The sequence below is a fragment of the Empidonax traillii genome, unplaced genomic scaffold (assembly GCF_003031625.1).
Source record: "Empidonax traillii isolate 1590-97213 ecotype Southwest subspecies unplaced genomic scaffold, ASM303162v1 scaffold2480:size23380, whole genome shotgun sequence".
In the NCBI taxonomy this organism is placed as follows: Eukaryota; Metazoa; Chordata; class Aves; order Passeriformes; family Tyrannidae; genus Empidonax; species Empidonax traillii.
The window spans coordinates 10570-17341 of NW_020957673.1; the positions used below are offsets into that span (position 1 = coordinate 10570).

At 50.7% G+C, this 6772-nt stretch overlaps 1 long non-coding RNA gene across 1 annotated transcript in view; it reads right to left on the reverse strand.

The window, feature by feature from the left end:
* Positions 1–266: 266 nt before the first annotated feature.
* LOC114071967 overlaps positions 267–6772 on the reverse strand; it is a 7698-nt gene continuing 1192 nt past the window's right edge. The window contains exons 3-4 of the long non-coding RNA XR_003574115.1: positions 2561–2568; positions 267–276 (exon numbers count right to left, since the gene is read on the reverse strand). This is a non-coding gene — a long non-coding RNA (uncharacterized LOC114071967). The remainder of the gene's footprint in view (positions 277–2560; positions 2569–6772) is intronic.

The window sequence follows — 6772 nt, forward strand, 5'->3', positions numbered from 1 at the left end:
AGGTGCCAACGGGCTGAGCAGCTGTAAATTTAACCACCCCGGGTCTCCCAGGGGCTTGTAAGGAGTGGTGGTGGAGCCCCTGAAGGCCAGATCCATCCTCTTCCTCTTGGGAATGCCCCATCCCTGGCAGTGTTCAAGTGGAAGGTGTCCCTGTCCACGGCAGGGGGTTGGAACGAGATGGTCTTTAAGGTCCCTTCCAACCCAAACCATTTTGGGATCCTAAGAAAGACAGACACTTGCTCCCAGAAGAGACTGAGATCTCCCAACTCCAGCCCACTGGGGAGTGAGCAGGCACAGGAAAGGCCTTGATTTTGAGAAAGAAGGGTGAGGAAAAAACCACATGGAAAGGGGAGATGTCATGATCCAGAAACGTTCTTTGCTTTGCAAAACTGGTTCCTTCTCTCCGGGTCAAGAGGAGTTTCAGTTGTGCCAGGACATGAATGAAAAGGGAAATGCAACGAAAACCAGACTAATGAGTTTGGGAAATGGCAGGTGACCCTAGGACAAGGCAGAAGCAGCTTCTGGGAGATCACCACCCAGGGGTTTGCATCTGGTTTGCTCCAGGTGGAGCAGGCAGAAGGGAGTTGCCACAGCATCTTCCCTACCCTCCTGCTACAGTCCCACAAAAGGAACCCAAAAGAGCATCACATGGTAGCACTGAGGATTTATTTTTGAGACAAACATGAGAATTTGAGGGCTCTCCTGACTTGGGTGGAACAAGAATGTCACAGTGATGTAGAGCCCGGAACTTTTGGATTGTTTGGTCCATCAAAGTTCTCTGCAGAGACACCAAACACTGACCTGGAGCCCTCCCTGAAGCAGGAGGGGGCTGTTGGTTCAGCAACTCAGGCTGAAGCACCACTGGAAGTGGAGGAGAGGACTGCTAAGCCTCACATTCCCTCCTCCTGGGTTCAGGAATGCCTTCACCTGAGGAATGCCCTGAACTGCCTGCAGAAGGAGGTCTGGAGCACACGAACCTGCCTCTGTCCTTGCCTTGAACATGCCTGAGCTCCCCAAAAAGCTCTGCTGCCCTGTGGACATGGAAGTTTTGTAGCGTGCAGGGTGGGCTGAACTTGCAGGCTCTAAAGCAAAAACAGCTCCAGGCTTCTTTCTGTCGGTGTCACGCTGGAGATGATGCCAGAGGGAGGGAAATTCCAGGTGGGAGCAGGAACTGGGGAAAATCACAGGCCAAGATATCATAAAATCACAGGATCATAAAATGGGATCCCAGAATGGTTTGGGTTGGCAGGGACCTTAAAGACCATCTCATTCCAACCCCCTGCCACAGGCAGGGACATCTCCCACTGGATAGATTGTTCCTGGTAGAAAAACCTCTGCAGGAGACCTGTGATAGGTTGAGAACAGCCCATGGACATCTACAGGAATAACACCAACAGTTCCTGTGATAATCAACAAGAGCTCATTGCCATCCTCTGGAAAGACCCTCCCAGCTCCTGGCACAAACCTAAGCACCACCACAAACCCAACCAAACCATCCCAACCCAACCCTGAACACTTCCAGCAACACCCAGACCCCCTGTGTGTGCCAGCGGGATTCTGGGCAGCAGCTTTCCTGAGCAGTACAATTAGAGGGAAACTCCAAGTTGCTGTGGGAATTGAGGGAATGTGCAGCACAGGAAATGAGCTGCTGTGATATTTATATTTTTTTTTTTTCCTGGTTGCTTTGACAGGAAAGGTGTTCTGCAGATGCAAGGCTGACAGAAGGGCAAGGGGGGTGAGCAGCAGGAGGTGTAAAGGGAAAGCCAAAGGGCAGGGCCAAGGGGGAAGTGCTGTGTGAAGTCTGGCTCCTTGGGAAAACACACAGCAGGTCTAGGAGCCCTGCCCTGACAGCTGGTGCAGGTGAAGGAAAGCCTGAAAGGGGGGGGTTAGCCAGGAGCACGTCGTCTTCTGCTTGGTGCTCTCAAGGGGTGGTGAGAGCAGGAGAGGAAGGAAGGAAGCAAATGGGAAACTAACTCTGGAAACCTTCCCAAGAAATTGGCTGTTTAGCCCAGAGGGGGGTCCAAGTTCACTGCTCACCCCTCTGGGAGCAGCCTCAGCCCAACCTTCCCTGTCCAGCAGTCAGTGCAGGAGCACCTCCCTGGGACCTACAGGTGGCTGAGGTGCCATCTCTTCAAGGAATCATGGAATTGTTTAGGTTGGAAAAGTCCTCCAAGATCATAGAGTCAAACCATCCCCCAGCACTGCCAATGCCACACTAACCCACGTCCCCAAGTGCCACATCCACAGGGCTTTTAAATCCCTCCAGGGATGGGGATTCCACCACTGCCCTGGGCAGCTGGGCCAGGGCTGGACAACCCTTTCCAGGAAGGAATTTTCCCCAATATCCAACCTAAACCTCCCCTGGCACAGCTTGAGGCTGTTTCTTTTGGTCCTGAATGAGCTCCTGAGACAGAACTGAGTACTGAGGACTGGTCCCACGGTGCTTTGAGCTGCTCTGGTGACCTGAGGAAGCTTCACGGCCAAGGCTGTGATTTGATTTGGAGCAGGGAAGGATTTATCACAGAAAGAGCTCGTGAGCATTAAAGAAGCTCCCACAGACGACTTCTCCTTTTTTAAGTCCGTGTGGAAAGCAAAGATACTCCTTCCCATGTCAACAGTTGCTGTGCCAGCAGAGAAGCTGGATCAGTGCACAGGAGAGGAACCTCGGATGAACCTCCCGATGCTTCCCGAGTCGACGGCGGAGCGTCGCCTGTGTGTCAGTGGGAAACCAAACCCTCCAGGCACAGCTTGAGTTCTTCTGCTGCCTTTGGGAGGCACATCCCACCGAGCTTCCAACCTCCTGCCAGGACCTCGTGCCGCTCCTTCCCCACGAGGAGCTCCTTCCAAGACCAACCTCCATCCCCAGGGTAAGACGTTGGCCAGCGCTCCCGGGTTACCAGACTCTCGGGAAACCGTTCCCCAGACCCAGAAGCAAAGCAACACCACAGAACTTCTCACTTCTCAAACATTTTTCCCCCATGGCAGCTGGCAAATCCTTCCCTCCGCTTCTCATCCAACTTGGACAAAATTACCGCAGAGAATCCCTCCTGCTCCCTTCCCCCCCCCCCCGCCTCTCCCTGCTCCTGCAATGCAATCCCAAGGGAGAAGTGGTTTCGTGGGGACCCCCTGCTGTCTTGCATCTGATTTCCCTCCTAAGTATGGTATGGGGAAGCGTCTCGAGGGCTACGGCTGTGACCTCCATACAGCTCTTTTGTCAAGTGCCATTTCATTAAAAAATCAGCCTTTTAACTGTGGACACATTTCAACCTCACCAAATCTGCTAATTATTGACAGTTGGTGAAGAGGAGATTTCACTTGTTCCTCCTGTTAAACTGCATCTAATTAGTAATTACTGGTTCACTGTCATCTTTACTGCAATAATCCCACTGCACATTGGCTCATTAACCTTTTGCTTTTCTAAAGCAGCCTGCCAACAAGATGAAGGCTAAAACAGATTGGAAAACAATAGCTCAGCCTTGGATTTTAGGCTGTTTATTCCCCTTGTCCTGGAGATCTAAAAGGAAGATTATTTTTCAAGGAAGGGTTTCCAGGCGAGATCAGATTCCTGAAGATGGTTTGGTTTGCCCTGACCAGCATCCAACACCCTCTGAACTTCACCCACGGCGGGGGCACCAGGATTACAGGTACTGGAAGGGTTTCTGTGCCACCAGCTCTTGCTCCAGCTCCACTTCTCACCTGGCTTTATCCTCCTTTTTAGCACAGTCCCACCGCACACGGGGCAAGGGTGAGTTGGCAGCAGCGGGAATTCCCAGCAGCACCCTCCTCGTGGATGCTGCAAATCCCAATGAATGGTCGGGGACGAGCAGGGGGACCAAGAGGGTGGGAGGATCAGCGGAGCAACCCCCGTGGATCTTTCTTCTGCTGCTACACTGAATTTCATTTGCACAAGTCCCATTTTCAGTTTGGAACTGTCACAGCTGTTTCCATTGGCAGTGCATAGCTGAGTAGGAGTTGTCAGTGGGGATGCTGCAGGATAAGGCGGTTGGAGGAGAGATTCCCCCGGGGGGCATGGGAGGCAGTTGGAGGTTGTGGGCTAAATGCATTAACTACATGTTTCTCCTAAACTTAACAGCAGTGAATTACTCAGTGCATATTGATGCATTTAGGTACAGGAGTTAACACTATATTGGGATGAAGGGAGTGTTTTCTCGGCGTGTTCCCGAAGATCCACGTCTTCATGGGTTTATTTTTATGAGGTGATCTTCAAGCCCATAACAACATCCAGAAACAGGCTGCAATTCTGGAGCACCCTTGCAGAAACCAAAGTGGAATTTCATCTGCACAAAACCAAGGTCTTACCTACACTGATTATCGACCCAGGAGAAGATCTGGATGCATTAACCTTCCCAGCACATGAAGGTTGTTCACCTCCAGAATTTTCATTTGCCTGATGTTGGTGTCTCTGTTTGCAACCAGAGCCGAACTCTGATTTCTCTGAGGTCATTTCAACACAGGAATAACTGCAGAGCAGCTACACCTGATGTGATAAGGTGGCTGCACTTATCATTTATCTGGCAAAATTATTAAATCTGTTAAAAGCTTTCAATTCTGCTTGAAAAGGAATTGCAAGTTTGAGCCCCTTTAGAAGAGTGGATCAAACACAGCCAATCTAAACCAAGCCCTTGAGAACAAATCAGCTTCTGGTTTTGCTCCTTGACTCAAGAAAAAGGACAGTGAATGTGTGATTCCTCATCTGACAAGCTGGAATCATTAGGGTTGGAAAGGACCTCTGACATTGAGTCCAGCTGTCTGAAGCTCGTGGAGCAGGAGGAGCACCCAGGATGTCACAAGGTCTGAGAGGTGCTCCCTTCAAGGGGACTCGGGTTTCCCATCCCAGACTGCCAAGAAATGGATCTGGAGAGGCTGTTCCACCTGCTCTGCTCACTTGAGCATCCCCAGAAACCCCTAAAGAGGTTTTAGAGAATGGGAAGAACCCGCTTTAAACACACATTTATAACAAGTGGAAACATGATGGGAATACAGGCTGGGAGACCTGGGGGGGTTCCCCTGGAGAAGAGAAGGCTCCAGGGAGAGCTGAGAGCCCCTGGCAGGGCCTAAAGGGGCTCCAGGAGAGCTGGAGAGGGACTGGGGACAAGGCATGGAGGGACAGCACACAGGGAATGGCTTCCCACTGCCAGAGGGCAGGGATAGATGGGATATTGGGAAGGAGTTGTTCGCTGGGAGGGTGGGGAGGCCCTGGCCCAGGTTGGGCAGAGAAGCTGTGGCTGCCCCTGGATCCCTGGAAGTGTCCAAGGTCAGGTTGGAGCAACCTGGGCTGGTGGAAGGTGTCCCTGCCCATGGCAGGGGGGTTGGAATGAGATGGTCTTTAAAAACCCTCCCAGATCAAAGTGATTCCATGACTCCAACACAGATCAGCCCAGGCTGCCTATGGAGAACCCGATTCGACAGATGTGAGGTCCAGCTGTGCCCATGGAGCTCACTCCAAAGGAGCAGAGCTGAGATCCCAGCAGATAATGAGCTAAAGCACCAGCTGTAATGGTTTCTCTTCATTGACATGGAGCGTGGGCAGAGAGCACGTCACTGTGTTCGATCTCCTAATCAGCGCTGATTCATGTTTACACTGCAGATAACATTTCATCTGCTCTCAGAAGGTCATTTTCAAGTGATGCTGAACGGTTTCAGTGTTGCCTGATGCCTGCAATTTGAATATCCTCTCAGGCAAGCCAGACCTTCATTTTCCTTGTGGGCTTGAATTCATTCAGCTCTTAAAATCAACACAGTTTTCCCTGCTGTGATATCAGACACCACACATGATGAATTATCCGTCACCCACCAAGCTAAAATTCTAGTGGAAGGTGCCCATGGCATGGAATTGGGTGGTCTTTAATGTCCTTTCCAACCCAAACCAGTCTGTGATTCTGTGATTTTGAGGGAATGGTGTCACCTTCAGGGTAAATGAGGTTGGTGTTGCCCCCTGTGGTCTGGCTTCCCTGATTATCTTGAAAGGAGACCTCCCAGGGAAAGCCATGAAGGAAATTGCACCAGGGAGGGTTTAGATTGGATATTAGGAAGGAATTCTTCACTGAAAGGGTTGTCCAGCCCTGGCACAGGAGTCCCCTTCCCTGGGGGGATTTAAAATCCCTGTGGATGTGGCACTTGAGGACACGGGTCAATGGTGGCCTTGGCACTGCCAGGGGAATGGTTGGACTTGGTGATCTCAGAGGTCTTTTCCAACCTTAAAAACTCGGTGGTTGCTTGATTCCATGAAAAGGCAGCATAAGGGATGTTCTATCCCCCAAATCTCCTTCCAACAGGAACTTTGGACGCGCTCCAGGCACGTACCTTGAACAGGTGCAAGACCTGGCAAACCTCCCCAGGCTTTCATAACCAAAACCCTCCGAGCAGAACTTGGGATCAGAGCAAAAAGCTGATGGCCAGGGAGCTAAGGTTGAGCTCCTGCCAAAATGACTAACCAACTGTGGATGTATGAATCCGAGGAGAAGCAGGGAAATCACATTGCTCCTGCAACTGGTACTTGTGCAACTTCTGACTGGAATACTGTGTCTGGTTCTCGTGGAAGTGCTCCAAAAAGGATGTTGACTAATTAGAAAAAGTTTAAGGAAGAGCCATATGAATCATTAAAGCTTCAGAAAACACGTCTTTTAGCAAGAGGCTCCAAGATTGAGATGTATTCAGTTACTTAGAAGATGAAGGGACAGGTTTATCTCAGCCTGTAGAAGGATAACAGAGAATCTGTAACGTGTTTTTCAGTCAGCAGACAAGTGTACAA